This window comes from Microplitis mediator, chromosome 2, assembly GCF_029852145.1.
Source record: "Microplitis mediator isolate UGA2020A chromosome 2, iyMicMedi2.1, whole genome shotgun sequence".
NCBI lineage: Eukaryota > Metazoa > Arthropoda > Insecta > Hymenoptera > Braconidae > Microplitis > Microplitis mediator.
The window spans coordinates 5,426,961-5,444,525 of NC_079970.1; the positions used below are offsets into that span (position 1 = coordinate 5,426,961).

General features: G+C 27.4%; 1 protein-coding gene across 2 annotated transcripts in view; it reads left to right on the plus strand.

Annotated features, from left to right (window-relative positions):
* Nucleotides 1-1,294: 1,294 nt before the first annotated feature.
* Nucleotides 1,295-17,565, plus strand: part of LOC130664202 (brain tumor protein-like) — a 134,544-nt gene continuing 118,273 nt past the window's right edge. The window contains exon 1 of one of the 2 annotated variants that reach the window (XM_057464031.1): nt 1,295-1,428. The gene's annotated coding sequence lies outside the window, so the exon portion shown is untranslated. Of the gene's footprint in view, nt 1,429-1,845; nt 1,864-17,565 lie in introns of those variants that run through there. The other variant, XM_057464032.1, reaches the window with a different exon arrangement.

A 17,565-nucleotide genomic window follows, 5' to 3' on the forward strand; every position in this document is an offset into this window, starting at 1 on the left:
AATTTTTTAGTAATAATTTAAATGAATAATTCTTAGTAACAAATATTTATTTAAACATAAAAAATAAATCAATAATTTGAATAAATATTTCAATAAATAAATAAAAACTTACATTTCTCGGCTTTGTGGTGAATCTGTCGCAGCTTACCACGGAAACAAAATTTAAACAAATAAATAATTATTTACAATACTGTACACTGATTGAAATTATCTACACACTAGACACTGATATTAATTATAAAACACTTGTCACTTATGTAACGCGAGTTAAAAAAAAAAAAAAATTACATGAAAAAATTGTTTTAAAATGGCGACTTAAAAAAATTAAAAAAAAAAAAATTATATTAATCACTCGATAACAAAGGATCACAATCACACACTCATGGTCACTGATATCTTCTATGCACTTTGGTCTACGAATTTTAAATCAAACAAATGAACGACAACTTATGCCAGTAGCTCGACAATCGAAAAGATGCGACGAATTAATTATGACCCTGAAGTTAATAGACAATTAAAAAATTTTCGATTTTTTTGTTCAACAAATCGATTGCAAAAAAAAAAAACTAAAAATAAGCACTTGTAGAAAATTTAAAAAACTATAGGTGCAATTTTTTTAAATCTTTTTTTTTTTTTTATAATGTTGTCGTTTTAAAAAAAATCAAAAAATTCTTAAACATCAGCTAACTTCAGTATCACAATTAATTAAATCTTCATTTTTCACTATTGATTTTTCAAGTACTGATTATTTTTTTATCACAAAACGCCTAATTGGTAGAGGAGAATATTTAGAGACGCGATTTATGATTTATTTATACGATAATACAGTAAATTTATTTATTTAATCACGAGCTAGACGCGGCCCGAGTATTGTGGTGGCATCAACCTGAAGTTGGTCCCAAAGACTTGCGCAGTTGTAGCTTCAATTCAAATGACCTGCGCAGTAGAGATAAAATTGGGAGACGCTTGCGCAGAAAGCTTCTCGGCGTCAGTTATAGTCTCGCGCTACATCGGCGCTTTCATTGTCGTTGGTACTGAATACGTTAAAATAATTAATTTAATTATTGTGTTGCTCGATTTTAAATAAATTGTTACTTTTAAATCATTCTTTGTTACTTGAGGAACATTTTGTGATAATAAATTATGTGTGTCAGTGATGATAAGTTTTGAAATGAATTAAATTCAGTGCCGGGTTAGCTCTCGCGTTACTTGACGCCATGTTCGTTGTCGGAATTTTAATTTACAAATAAAAGTATTTAAATGTCTTAGTTTTTAAAAAAATGTTATTTTTAAGTGTTCGTAGTGGTGTAGTGATTATGTAGTTGTGTTAATTTAATTTTTTTAGTGAGTATTTATTTATTTAATTTGTTAATTTGTGTGTCGGTGGTGTACGAGTGCTCGCAGCAGAGAATGAAAACGGCGGGAAGAGTGAGTAAATTCAAAAAAATTTTTAAATTTTTATTTTCATTGTTCTCACATAAAAATTTATTGGGTAATTTGTTTTCTATAACAATTTTATTATTATTATTGATATCATATGAAAAAAAATTATTTAATTTATCCGAGAAATTAAATTTAAAATTCCCGCTCTTTTGAGAGGGGGCGCTCTAGTCAATATGATGCAACTGTAAATATAAACTAACCTGACAGGTTTGTTTATTTATATTTGGGCAAAAGTAAATAATTAACTTAAAAAAATTAATCAAGAAAATTAATTGAGTATGGATCATAGAAAATAATTAACGACAAGCACTTACGTCAATAACCAATGGAAATTGTTTTAAAAAAATTGGGAAAATTATTTATTGACTTACTGACTATTGAAAAAATAATTTATTGATGCAAAGTAATTTATTATTGAAGGTAAATAAATATCACACTCACTTCAAAATTATTTGCAATCCATAGAGAATCCACCGTAATAATAATTTTTATAATTTAAATAATGTCTTGTATATTTTTTTTAAAACTTTAGAAGTAATTACTTTTATGCTCGTAAATGAAAGGAAAATTTAATATCCTTTTAAACGAGTACCAACAAGCTTTACTTATTTTTAAAACTCCAGCATTTATGCATATATTTTATTTTATCCGAATATAAATATATGTAAATATTAAATGCTCATAAAAATAAGCATGTTATGTAAGTATTTCTTTGAGATGGATTTTAATTACCAGTAAAAAAAATTCCATACTAGCGATATTTGTAATTTGAAATTTTAATGAGTAATAATATAAAGTATCATGATACTGAAGCTAGCAAACGTCAAATAGTTTTTGGAATTTAAAAAAAATTATAAATTATAAAAAAAAAATATTTTGAAAAATTGCAGTTGTAGATTTTTTTATTTTCTACATGTGCATTTTTGTAGTTTTTTTTTTTTGCAATTGATTTGGTGAAAAAAAACTCCAAAAATTGTTGATTGTCTGCTAACTTCTGCATCATAAAGTATCGTCTTTCAAAATTTCATAAGCGATCACTTTTAAACATGTAGTCTCATAGAAAATTTAAAATCCTTGCAAACGAGTACCAACATGACATACTTGTTTTTAATAATTCATGATATGTCCATATATTTTAATTCATACAAATGAATTACTCATATGTATATTTTTTGAACGATTGAAATTAAATATATCATGTTGGTATTCATTTGAAAAGGCTTTCAATTTCCTATTTAAAAAATTATATATCGATTATTTTCATTGATATATTTTTTCAAAAATTATCTTATCAATATACATGTAAAAATTTTTATTCAATTTGCTTTCAAATTGAAACAAAAAAACTCAAAGTCGTTTACTGTACAAATATCAAAAAATAATTTCCGATTTCTTCGAATTTTCGAATTTTTACACTTAAATAAAACAGAAAAAGTCTCAGCAAAAATTTAAATTTAAAATAAAAAACAATATTTTTTTTTTATTTAAATAGTTAAGTACAACTAGGAGTTATAATTAATAAACAACAAATTTTGTTATTTTAAAAAGTTCTTGATAAGTTTTGTAAAATTATCAAGTAGATAAAGTATATGACTATGTTTAAGTTTGATACAGATATCTAAAGTTTAAGCAGATTCTTACAGTCAAGCCTCAGGTAATTAACGAAATACTGAGTAGACAACTGAAAAAAAAAAATTTACAAGACATTAATTATATTTAAAATAATAATTATAATTATAATGAAAGTTGATATTAACGAAACATTAAATAATAACTTTATAAATTTTTGAATTATAAATGAAATACTGGTGGAAACTATAATTGGATAAAATAATTGTAGTGACAGAACAATGAAATATTGTTAATATATATTACGACAAAATCTTCCACGAAACTGTAACAAGTATAAATATAATAAGGTCTTAAATTATATAATGCAAAAACAAGGCATTAAATATATATAAATATATATATTTAAATGCCAGGTGCTTTGGTGTTATAGTCGAGTTGAAGGCAAAGTCTTTCTACTCGCTTTTACTAGCGAAACAATGGAATATAGAAGACAACCCTAGCATGGAATTTTCTTCACTCTTCCTAAAAACACTTTTTCTCTCTTACTTTCTTTACTCTTATTATATATATATGTATATGTATGTATACATAAAAGAGAGTTTGGTAGCATAGTGCTGTAGTATAGCATGCCGCGCAAGCTCAAATTTTCTACGACGTTTTTGCTCTTGTTGGCTCTATATAGACCTGAGCCGAGAAAATGCAATGGGTTTACAAGAAGCTTAATAATTTATTACCTCGGAAGAAAATGGATAAATACAAAAATAACTCGTGATTATTTTTATTGCAAACAATTCTCAAATTATTTTAACTCACAGAATTATAAAAACTAAATTTATAGAGATGAAATTTTTAAGCATAAAAAGGCTGTCATACAAATCGAAACATTCTCTATACTGTGTTGAGTTTATCAATAAAAAAAACCATTCAATTGTTTTTACAAGCGTATAAACGTAACCGCGACAAAGAAAAACAGTGAATAGAGAGTGAATTTTTTTGTTTTTATTGCCGTACAATTGGTCGGTTTGAAAAGTAATTTTTTTTCCATTGTTTATATTTTTTGTAAAAGCTTTTGTTGTCGCGCTTTAAACGACCGGCTTCATCAGTTCCGGGTGTTCGTACGAACAGTATAATCATCTTGGCCCTAAGTTCACTCGATCAGGCCACCACTTGCTAAACCCTGCGACACGTCGATATTTAGCAACCCCTAGATGCCTCTGTACCAACCGAGTCATACTCTCTCGCATATCTCGTAAGCTGAATACCTTTACGCAAGCGCACATTTTATCTATCATCTATATATATAGAGATCCTCGCGAAATTAAACCTTTCTACTGCTGCAAGAGAACAAAGAAATCGCATTTACGATGTCAAATATAAATTCATTAGGTTACCCGGCTTTTTCATAGGGTTTTCTTTATTTTTTTTTAACAATTAGAATAAGTAAGCTTTCGTTTCTGTTGGTATAACTAAAAGATTTCGAATATTTTAACACAATCACTATTTTATTATATTGTATATAATATATATTTAGTTTAATCTTTTTAAATATTAATTAATTTAAAATATTTAAATTTACTTGAATATTTATAATTTTCCGGTTTAGATTTTATTTAAATCCCTATTTCTTTTTATTATTTCAAATTATACCGGATAAAAGAAATGAAAAATTAATAAAACATTCTTTAATCATTTCAAAATAAGAATACTCCGTTTCTGTACATGAAAGACAAGTTTAATTTTACAAGCTTCCTTTGACATTGACAAATAAACTTTTTATTTCAAATACATTTCTTATTTAAACTTGAGACTTGTAATATATAATTTTTTCCTCATATATTGCAAAGTTAGTATGTACTTGATATCTTCACTACATCATATAATCAGTATATTACTGTTATTATTATATATCGTTTTGATAAAATAGTAATCATATGTAGAAATTAATTTTAATGCTAATTATTATGTTATTAATTTTGAAATATATATAATATTCATGATTATTAATTTTAAAATATGAATATCATATTTACTTAACACAGAATTACTTATTGAATTATTAATTAAATTTCAAAACATTTCCCAGCTTCATTTGTGCTCGAGTTTTATTTCAATTAACAAATTTCGGTTATTTAATTGGTAAATAATTGTGTAGTTTTTTTTTTTTTTTTTTTTAAAGTTATTAGCAAGTAAGGTTTTAATTTTTTTTTAATTAAGGCCATTCTCAAATAGTGCCCCCCACTTTTTAAAAATATTCAATAACTTTCAAATGTAATGACTGTATTAAAATTTTGATAATTAATTAAAAAAAGGCAACGCATGCGTTAACTGCAGTTACAATTTCGCCGAGACATAGATTTAAAAAAAAAATTATTTACAGTTGATATCAATTAGGAATTGAACAAAATTTGGAAAATAAATTTCAGTAAAATTTTCATATCAATATTATAATTTGGAATGTCAATTTTTTTAAGTTTTTTAACTCCTCATTGATTTCAACTGTGAGTAATTTTTTTAAAAATCTATATTTCGGCGAAATTGTAACTGCGTTGTCTTTTTTTCAATTGATTAATAAAATTTTAATACGGTGATGACAGTTGAAATTTATTGTATATTTTTAAAAAGTGGGCACTGTCTGAGAATGCCCTTAATTTCCTCGAGAAAAGAGCATCAAATTTATTTTGATATTATATGCATTTATTATATTATGGGTAAACCAAAGAATAGCTTTGCTTGAATTGAATAAAAATTATTTTCATCAATTTTACGAATTCTTAAAACAAACTTATATATTCTCGAAAATTATCAAGAATATATGTTCTTGTATCAATTAAATTTTTTTAATAAAAGTATTTTTTGTTCTCACTGTAGAAATAGAGATGACCTTTTTTTGTATTTTATGGCAGTATATAAACTGTCATGCATTTGTTAACGAGTTTTGAACAATGCTGTAGACTTAATATCTGACGGCACCAAAATTACCAGAAATGAATAATGAATTTAGTATAATGGACATTGAACTAGTAGCATTGTTTTCCATAACAATATTTAACTAGGCTTATTATCTATTTATAAACGTACACTGTAATATTCGTGGTGAAATTTATCATTTTATAATATGTAATATACATTTAATTAATACCGCGTGAACATTTCGTCAGTAATTGTTGTTACGCTGAGGATAAATTAACAAATTAATAACTACTAAATATTTACTTTATTAATTAATATATTAATTTATATTATCTCCTTTATTTCATTGAATCCATTGTTTATTTTTATGTTTGAATTAATATTCAAACTTTTTTACCCTAAATAATTTATTTTAAACTTCTCATTCAAACTTTCTTATTTAAATTTACATTTTAATTTAGGGGAAGACTAAGCACAGGTCTTGAAAATTTTGAATCACTGGGTTCATTTAATTTATATTTTAAGGATATTTAGCTTCTGTTTGAGATTAAGATCCAGAAAATTTAAGCTCTCTCAATTTCCAAGTCAACACAAGTCTGGCAATTGACCTACTGTTGGCCGGGCCCGAAACTTTTAAGTGATTTTTAAATTTAAGAGGAAAAAGATACGTTAGATTGAAAATATCTTTCGGATATTTGCGAAAAAATCAAAATCAAAAATCAAGTTTTAATAAAAAAAAAATTAATAACCGTCTTGGGAATTTAAGTGATGATTTATTATTGTTATTTACATAAAAAACACTTTATGTTTTTTAATATTTCGAAATCTACTAAACAAATTTATTAATTCTTTTTCTTTAAGGGGTAACGGTAACCGATTTTTAATTCAATTTAATTCACGAACAAACACTGGAAACCTAAAATTGAAAGTCTTTAGCATTTTTGAAAACCTTAACAGAGGGTTAGAAGTTTCGTATTTTCGAAAATTCTAATTCGTCTTCGAAAATTGTTTTAAAATTCTTATTTACTTTACAAGTGTAACAAAGTTAGTCCCATTTATTTTTCCGAGTGTGAGAAAGAGGCCCGGTAGCGTATCCCCTTAATTCAACTTCGGCTTTTTTTTCTTGTCAATTTTTTCCAGTTCTCAATAATAAAATTCAGTGACCAACACTTGAAAAAAAAATTTTCTTCACTGAAATCTAAATTACCCGCACTTTCGGGCTGGCCAATTTACCCCATGCTTGTTTTAAATAAAATCTTCATTTTTTTCCTTCAGTTTTTTAACGATTTCCGATTTTCTTGTTCTCAATAATAAAATTCAGTGACAAACATTTAAAAAAAAAATTTTCTTTACTGAAATCTAAATTACCCGCAATTTTCGGGCTGGCCAATTTTTCCCATACTTATTTTAAATAAAATCTTAATTTTTTTCATTAAGTTTTTTAACAATTTCCAGTTTTCCGGATCCCATATAAAAAATAATTTTCTAGTGAATCCACTTTCAAAAATTAATTATCAAGCCTCGTAATCGATCGCTCGAAATTAAAAATAATTTACAAACCCCGTTTATTAATATAGTAAATGGTTATGACTCATGATTAATAATAATAGATTTAACGTACTAAGTGTAATGAATTTTTTAGCAATTATACTATCAGATTAAAAGCAGCACTGTATAATATAATAATATATAACTATAACTATAATAGTTATATATTATAACTATATATAGTTCACACAGGATCCTGCGCTGTAGGTTTCCCCATTTCTCGTCCTCTTTCATCTCACCACCCATACCATGACATTACCTCGGCTATTCGTGTCAGTATCTTTCTCTCTCTGTTCCCTACTGCGACCACGACGACCGACGTCGCGACGCCGCACGGACTGTCAGAAGGACGTCGCACGCGACGCGATTACTGTTCCCGCGCTCTATTACTATATAAATTATATTCTATTATATGTATGTATATATACATATACACATACACATACATATACATTAACATATACATGTTTCAATACATAGGATTGTTTTGTCATAAATGTGTTGACACTATCATACCGTTAAATAATATATCCACAGTTATGAAAATTAGTTATTAATCATTATCATCATCAACGAATAAAAAAATATATTGTTGCTTTCAATAATTATTTCATTTATTTATTTAACATAAATAAACATCGAATTTTTATTGTGACCTATCGGTTTAATGATAAATTAGTGGACATTGTTTTATTATTGATAATAATAATATACTCGGTGCTGTATATAATTGCGACTCGTGAATCGAATTAAATTAATTAAAACAGAACAATTGAAATAAAATATTTAATTAATACATAATTTGTTGTGGTTAATTTTTAATAAATTTTTAATACGGTTTTAATGAATAAAAAAAAATTATCCTTTGTCTTTATTTTAATAAATAAAAAAAACTTTAGAGTATACTGATACTTAATGGTGAAACAATTTGCAAAATAAGAAAGTGTAGCCGTGGTTACAAGAAAGCGAGTTTACTATAAAGATAATCCCCGGTAATAACGCTCGGGAGCTTTTCTAAAGAGGAATTCACGTCAAGTTTAGTAGTCGCTCATGTCGTGGAAAATAATTGAAAACTGGTACTCAAAGACCTTTGTGAATGCTGTTAGTACATGAGGGATTGCTCGCTGTATTGTATACACAAAGGTGATTAAACCGCGTACGTTGTAATACAAAAAAGAATAAAATTAAATTTTAATAAGTTTTAAAACAAAGTAGATGTAATTAAAAAATAATTAATGAACGTTAAAGTTATTATTGTTGATAAATTGTTCTGGTGGGATTGAATATGATATAATATATAAACTAAATAAATAACAGTTTTTTGTGTAACATTTATGCGTAATAACAACGTGACACAACAATCCGAGTGTGAGACACGTGGGTAAACAACGCGAGTGTAACAACGACAAAGCGACGCATGGCTGGTGTAAGGTAATGACGGCTCAAGGTTTAATTTTTATTAATATTATAAACAATTGATCGAGTAGAGTAAACAGATTTCCAAACAGTCTATTAACTTTTTTTTATGCAAAAGAGCCTGAGCTGACAAAAAAATTATTTTGGTTGGAAAAAATATTTTTTTTTGGTAAACTATTGGGAGCGTATACTTTTGTAGACGGACAACTTTTTTGTACAGTGACGAGATAATTAAAAAAAAATTCTATCGAAATGATCGAAGAGACCAATACTGTGCCCAGCACTTTATATTAGTCGGTTTATTTAGTTATTATTATTATTTATTATGTAGTAATCGAACACTGCATGAGAAAAAAAAATTTTTGTGTACACAGAAAAAAAAGATTTCTTGATACAGAAAATTTTTACTTGACTCAAGAATTTTTTTGCATTATGAATTGAAAATAAGAATTTTCTTGAGGCGAAAAAAAATTTTTTTGAGCGAGAAAATGTTTCTTGTTCTAAGAAATTTTTTTTTTCTGTGTACGGAAAACTGAGCTCCGAATTCCAGGCTTAGGAAAATCTAATCTTTTTGTGATTTAGATCAATATGAACTATAGGGTAAATTTGAGTATACTGAAACCAAGAAAGGACAAATAAGCAAACTAATAATCTCAAATTTCGATTCCGAAATCGTAGAGAAAAAATTTTAGAAAATCGTTAGATATAATATTTTTATCTGCGATCTAATAGATCTTAATAAGACCACCGAAGGTTTGATAAATTCGAGTTAAATCTAAATTATTTTTTTCGAGTTATAAAACCGCTGGGATTTCCATTTCTCGTTTTCAATAAAAGTTAAATATCTTCTGAAATATTGAACTACTTATTACGAAATTTGGCATAGAAATGAAATCCATTTGATCAATGCCCAAAGGAATCACAATTTTTTATCGCAGGAATTTTTTTCGCTCAATTACATGCCGGCTATCAACCGAAAGCACATTATGATCAATACATTTTTATAATCAAATTTAATAATACAGATTACAAAATCGAATAAGAAATTCTTAAAATTTATCTCTCACTCTCATTATTTTCGAAGTTACAAAAATTTGAAAAAATATCAGAATAGATTTTTTTTATTAAAAAAATTTTTATAAAAACCATGAATCAAACGTATTAATTCACATTAAACGATCATAGCATTTATAAATAAATACATACTATGTACATGCACTGAAATAGAAGATATTTATAGACATTAGCTGACAACACACGAGTAGCGAGTAGTTTTACTCAATGTGTTAATTTATGGGTTCGATTTTGCATGAGGCATTATTAATTATCCGAATGGTGTTACCTCGTGCCAAGAATACTAATCATACTTGTCAGTGTTTATATATATATTGTTATTATTCAACAGCTGTTTATATTAGTACACAATTTAAATAAATTCCCACTGAGATAGACACCTTGAGACATGAGGATTTATTTATTTTTAATATCCCATCTATCATATCTACATAGCTGATGAATAAATTGTTTATTCTCTCAACCCAAAGCATTCATTTAATTTATCTTATAATTATTATAATATATTTTAATTGTCAGTATTAAAAAAAAGTAAATTATTCAATTTATTCATATAAAATTTTTTAATTGATAGTAGAAATCGGAGATCGACGGGATCACTAAACAAGTAAATATAGAAATTTTTTTTTTGCTGACATAATTTTCAAGTATTCATTAAAATTGTAATGTATTTTGAAAAAAAAAAAGACTACTTTTTTTCAATAATTTTTTAAATAAAATTAGATTACAGTTTTTTTATTAAACATAATTACACACTGTTAAAAATTTGCGGAGTGAACGCAGATTAAATCTGGAGTGGATGCGGAGCGGATGACTATTTATTTATGTAAACTCCTCGGAGTGAAATTTACTCCGAAGGGGAGTTTATTTTAATATTTAAACTCCGCATCGGAGTGAATGCGAATTCAAATTAAATCCAGAGCATTCCGTTGAAAAGACAAACTCCCTATTTACTCCGTATACAGAGTGATTTTTTTTTTTAAACTCCAAGTGCCCGAGTCAAAATATTAGACGTAAATTTAACGTTTTGAACATATATTAAACGTTTTGAACCTAATGAACATTTAAAATGAAGGTTCAACGTTTCTATAGTACCCGAAATGTAACTTCGTCTCACGAATCTAATAAAATGTAAATGAAACCTACTAAACAAAGGTTATAAAAGTGACCTTGGATTGTTCGAATGCGACGTATGTAGTTCTAAGACGTTAAAAACGTTCAAAATTTACGTCTAATATTTTTACTCGGGTGAATTTGGGTTTAAATAAAATCCGTCATCACTCCGAATTTACTTCCGATTTTTTACAGTGTATATAATATATATTTAATAAATATAAATTTTATGATTAAAAAAAATTAATTAATCATTTCTTTAAATTTTCTGTCCCATTTTATTCAAAATCTATAATAAATTAAAAATAACTGAATAATTTTCAATAAAATTTTTGAGGTGCTCCGTTGTGTCCCAGATATTATCGCGCCCTGTCTCGGTCGCCTTAATGAATAATAAATTTATTTATTATTAAAGTAGAGGTGCTATGTAACTGGTTCCTAAAAGTACGATAAATATATTTAAATCATAAATATGTAGGATCAAGTTAAGTAAGAAAGTAAGTAAGTAAGTAAGAGATGAAAATATGGCGTATAATTTTCTTTAGAGACTCACGACACTTGGCTACTCACGCAAGTGAATCACCTCGACTTCCGTTAACTGCTGAGGCTTTTGCTTGAGCTTGAGCTTGTAAACACTGCGGGTGCCAGGAATATCTTTTATTAATAGTCCATCCGCGTCTCCATCTGGAGATTGTCGAGTTACTCTAACTTTAAAATTTAGTTTTGCTTGGAGGCGAGGAGGTTTAAAGCTTAATTCCTGTCCTTGCTTATTTATCCTGTTTCTTCATCTCTTTTTCTCTTTCTTACTCTTCTTACATACTCTTTACTCTCAGCCACTTCCATGAAAATACAAACTCGTGCCAAAAATTAAATACTCTGACGCCGTACGTCAGTTTGTCGCCACTTAGACCACAATAACTTTTTTTAAAAATCAAAACACGGCAAAAAATTTATAAGCCATAAAAGCGAATCCATTTGTAACAAAAAAAAAAATTGGAGAATAAATGGTAGATTTTTTTTCTATTAAAAAAAATTTAATCAACAAAATAGGTTGGGTAAAAAATAGTGAAACAAATTTGCTATTGGATGTGTTCATTTATTGTGCGTGGATTTATTTTAACGTCAGTGTACCGGTTGGTGCCTGTAGGCAAATCCATCGATTTTATTGTTCATTTTACTCGTGTAATGTTACATAACATCCATTACTTTAAATTTGAACATACATGAGTGAGTCGTAAAAAAAATTTTTTTTTTTTAATTTATCTGTTCGGGTCTTTGTTATTCAATTTATTGAAGTACTTGTTACTGATTTAGTATTTAAAGTTACATAACAATTTTTTATAAATGTAAATTTGCATTAATTATCTACACAAATGATTAATAAATGAGCTATTATGATTCAAAACACATGGTGCATGATAACGAGAATTAATAACCCTTAGGGTACCTCTAAGTTCAAAATATATGTTTTATTGAGTAGTTGAATAATATATCGGGGAATTATTTTGACTTCCTGTTTAAATTTTCACAAGTTCCGTATTAGCAAAATAGTATAATGAAGGCGTACATTCTATGTATTGAAAAATTTTCATCTAAGTTTTATAAAAATTAATTTTTTAAATCTCGACATATTTGCATTTTAATGTGAAACTCATGCAGTAGCATTCCGTGACGGAATCATGACAAGTTTTTTTCGGGATGAAATTGGATAGTGTAAAAATAGGCGAATCGAACTCATTTAAAAAGTTTCTCGGGTAACTCAACTAATTGTTTTTTTATATTTTTTTAGTTTTATCAGAACTTTATGATTGTATGAATTCAAATTTCTCTCATATTTTTCGTAATAAAAATGTTAAAACCAGTCCAACTAACCTCACTGAATCCATATGCATTTTTTTACTGTATGACCAAACTCGATGCATGAATAATCGATTCAAATTTAATTCCCAAAGCTTCATCTAATTTAATTATTCTCATTTAATCAATATTTTGATCCTCTTTCAATTTAAAAGCATAAAGAATTTTATGTTAATAAACTTTTTATTCTAACAATCTGAACAATTTGAATAAAGTATTTACAACAATTGCAAACCACACTATAAAACACAGATTGCAGGCATTAAATAATATTGAAACTGTTGTTCAGAGTTTGATGTACTCGAGTTTAAAGTTTAAAGTTTCGAATATGCTTCAAATAATTCTCAATTATTATGTTTATCATTCATCATCTGATACCGCTCACAAATAACTGGTCAAATATTTTAGTCTTCTAAAGCTATTGCTTAAACAGAAGTAATAAATCTAAAGTTACTTTAGACAAGGGTCAAGCGAAATAGAGTCACTCAGAAAAAGATTTTTTTTTTTTTCCACTCAGAGTAATATATAAATCTGAATGTTTAAAATTTCTGTAAATTACAAAGTTACTTTTCAGTAATTGGTATTGATCAATGAAGTTTCAATCTCGTAATTGTAGATTCTCATAATTAAAAAATTCGGCAAAAAGGAATCGTTATTTCCAAAAATAGAAAAGCTCAAATATTTTCTAATATCACTTTTGTTCGAACAAAAGTCAAAATGGCTCATTCAAGCAGAACAAGTCGACTTGAAAATTTTTAAAAATTTGAAATCATCAACTGTTATATAAGAAAAAAAAAGTTAGTTGAGACTACGAATTGGTGATCGGTAACGACTTCTGACTAAAAATTGATAGGGACGAACGGTTGAGGCGCTTGCAATTATTGGTTGTGTCGGTTGTGATTACTCATTAAAAACCGGTTATAATTATTGACGGAATAAGTCACTAAAATGGACACATCAGGAACCACAACCCTCTTGGTCAATGAGTTTAATCGATTGAATTAGTAACCGAAACTGTCCTAATCAGTAGCCTCAACTGAATCTAACTAGTATTGATTATCAGTCTCCACTGATTATCTTCTACCGTATATATTTTGTTTCTTGTCAACCGTACAATAGTATTTACTGTTGTACACTGTAAAAAATTTCGGTGTAAAAATGGACCCGGAACTTTATACGGCCGTGTAGTGTGAAATAATGGTGTAAAATTTTCTCGGTGTAAATTTTCCATCCGTGTAATTTTAATACGGTGTAATCTACTTTTTTACACCATTCCGTGTTACTCGTTAATTTTGATTAACGAGCAACAAATGATCATTGAACATCTTTAACTACTTCATCAATCACTATATTAATATTATTTATTATTAAATAGTATTTTTAACATTTAAATATTTTTATGATTATTTTTCCTTAAGGCCATTCTCAAATAGTGCTCCCACTTTTTTAAAATATTCAATGACTTTCAATTGTAATGACTGTATTAAAATTTTGATAATTAATTAAAAAAAAGTTTCAGCATTAATTGAAAAAAGGGCAACGCAGTTACAATTTCGCCGAGACATAGATTTAAAAAAAATTATTTACAGTTGATATCAATTAGGAGTTAAACAAAATTTATAAAATAAATTTCAGTAAAGCCTTCATGTCAATATTATAATTTGGAATCTCAAATTTTTTAGACTAAAATTTATTTAATAAATTTCGTTTAACTCCTTATTGATTTCAAATGTGAGTAATTTTTTTTAAAATCTACATTTCGGCGAAATTGTAACTACGTTGTCCTTTTTTCAATTAATGCTTCAATTTTTTTTTAAATTAATTAATAAAATTTTAATACTATTATGACAGTTCAAGGTCATTGAATATTTTAAAAAGTGGGGAGCTCTGTCGGAGAATGCCCTTAACTCAAAATTATCCTAAATTACACATTTACACGCTTGACGGTGTAAAAATTTTTAATTCACACCGAAATTTTTACACCGAGTCATTTACACTACACCGGGTCCAAAAAATTTTTTACAGTGTACTTGAAATAAAACGGAAGCTTTTCAAGCGTTTAAAATAAAATAGTTGAAATGTGTTTGTGAATGTTAATGAAGTGGAGATTTTAATAAAGTGGAGATTAAAAGTATGAACAAAAAAAAGGATTCTCATAGTGATAAATATAATTTTGCTGGACAAGTCTACTCGAGATCACGCAATCCTCGCACGAGAGAAAGTTTAGCCTTAAGGGGATAAACACCGCTCGGCTGTGCACACTGCTGTACTGAGTAAATCTCCGGTTTATACCAAACTAACTATTTCCTTCTCTCTCAGTCTCAATGACTGCCCGTTACTGCCGGTAAATGTTACGCAAACCAACTGTGTGAGGATTTCCACCAGATGATCATCAAACTGGAACATATCACGCGTGCTTGCAATCAACTTTTTTTTCTTGTACTTTTTTTTTATTTTTTCCACTCTATATATACATATATATTTCTTCTTATTGCTCTGTATAGACTTCTTTGGTCGATAATTTTAATTGGAGGGTTTTCGAAGGCTAATTGGATTTCTGACGTTCAATACCAGGATTATTTCTATGATTAGAGCTTCTTATTTTACATACAATTGGTAATTGTATTCACTTAATAGTCAATAGTCAATAGGTTTGCTTTTGTGCTTTGTTAGAAAAAGCTTTTCATTTTTTTTTTAAATGTATATATGCTTATCTCTGTTTACAATTAAGTCAATTATTTTCATTTCAATTTAAATTGATAAAAAAAGTAGTGATAGAGTCAAACTATGACTCAGCACTAATAGGACAATAATAAAATCGTGAAAATTTAAATAATCATAACATTTGAAATTTTAATGACGTAATTGCTACTAAAATATGCATAATTCGAAAAAAAAGTTTTAACTGTTCATTCTTTTTACATTTTATATTACATTTTCCTGTATCATATATATATATATATATTCACTATATTGTCGAGGTTCTAGTTTCCTTAACATATTTATATAAATATGAGGAAGAGATAAAATTATTATAATAATGAGTAGATCATTGACCGGGCTTTAAAATTAACTATAATGTCTTTTTCCACTTTACCATAAGTGGAACGAATTTATAATATAAGTATATCATAATATAAATTCAACTCTTGCAAACACAAAAAAACTATAGATTTTCTTTCTAATTTTTTTATCATTATTTCGTTTAAACAAACAATGAAAATTAATACAATTATTAAACTTTCTCCTATAAAAAAAAATAAATAATATGTAAAATCATACTTTTAAATGTATCAGTAATTCGTCATGAAATTGATAAATCTATTCAGCAAAATCAGTCCAAGAATCAGCTTGTTAACATTCACTTATTCATACGCTGCTCTTAAATAAAATTCATCTATATCCATTTAAAATTTAAATACTAAATAAACCATGTTTAAATTTATTTATTCAGTCTACAAATAAACAGTGAATTAAGAATAGAAAAAAACTTAATTCATGATTTTTTATTTTATTAAAATCTATATACTTTTTATTTAAATTCATTGTGCCCGCGGACAATGAACTGAAAAATAATTTTATTTTACTTTTAACTTTTGAATGAATATTTTTTTTTCTTTTTTTTTTTTATATCCAAAAGTGTTAAAAGGGTCTACGATAAGATGGTAAGTGGTCTTAGAACGTTAAAAGTTTTCTTATATCAGAGTCTCTGAATTTTCTGAGAGACGTCGTTGGGTCAACTGAACCGAAGCATCAGAAGCATAGAAGTAGTTTTTAGTAAAGAAATGGAAAATGGAAGCTTGGAAGTATAAGTACATAGTATTAGTAGTATAGAGGGCATAACTGAGCTTGGAATGCTCGTTATTCTGTGGAACGTTGAGATGACGTAATCATGGACCAACACTACTGGAGGATGGAAAAAAATTGTCTGAGCAGAATAGTACTTGCGTAATAGTAGTAGTAGTATTATATATATATAGATATAGATATATATAGATGATAGAAGAGTATAGTGAGATATGCTACTACAGTATGATGAGATTCCATGTCGTCGACGTATTCGTCGTAGTCGTCGGTCGTTTCTACCGTAGCTGTTCTCGTTTCCCGGCGGTTCCTCGTCATGACGTGCTGTCGGTTTGCTGACACGAATACCGTCGGACAGATCTCACCAGCTAGGTTATCTGCTTGCTGACGTTCTCATTCATTTAACCTGGCTGTTATGTACGATTCAACTCTGTTATTTTCACACTATTTTGACACTTGTCGTTGTATACAAATCTCTCGTTAGTCATATTCTATTTAAAAATTTATCCTCTCATAAATTTAAAGCTAAATAATATTCTGTACAAAAGTTATTATTATTTTTATAATAAACGCGAAAGTTTATAAAATTAAAAAAATAATTAAAGTCATCAAGAGAATACAATAGAGAGTAATAATGCATTGTGAAAACTGCCAGAGGTAGTGAAGGGTCAGTTTTTTTTTTATTATCTCATAAAAAGCCTTTTGTCTTGAAGGTATCTATATGGAACGGAAAGTCCGGTTTCGCGTGAAATCATGTTCCGAGTTGATCGTTAGTTAGGCTTTCAAAAGTCCCTTCTATATATATATATATATATATATATATACATC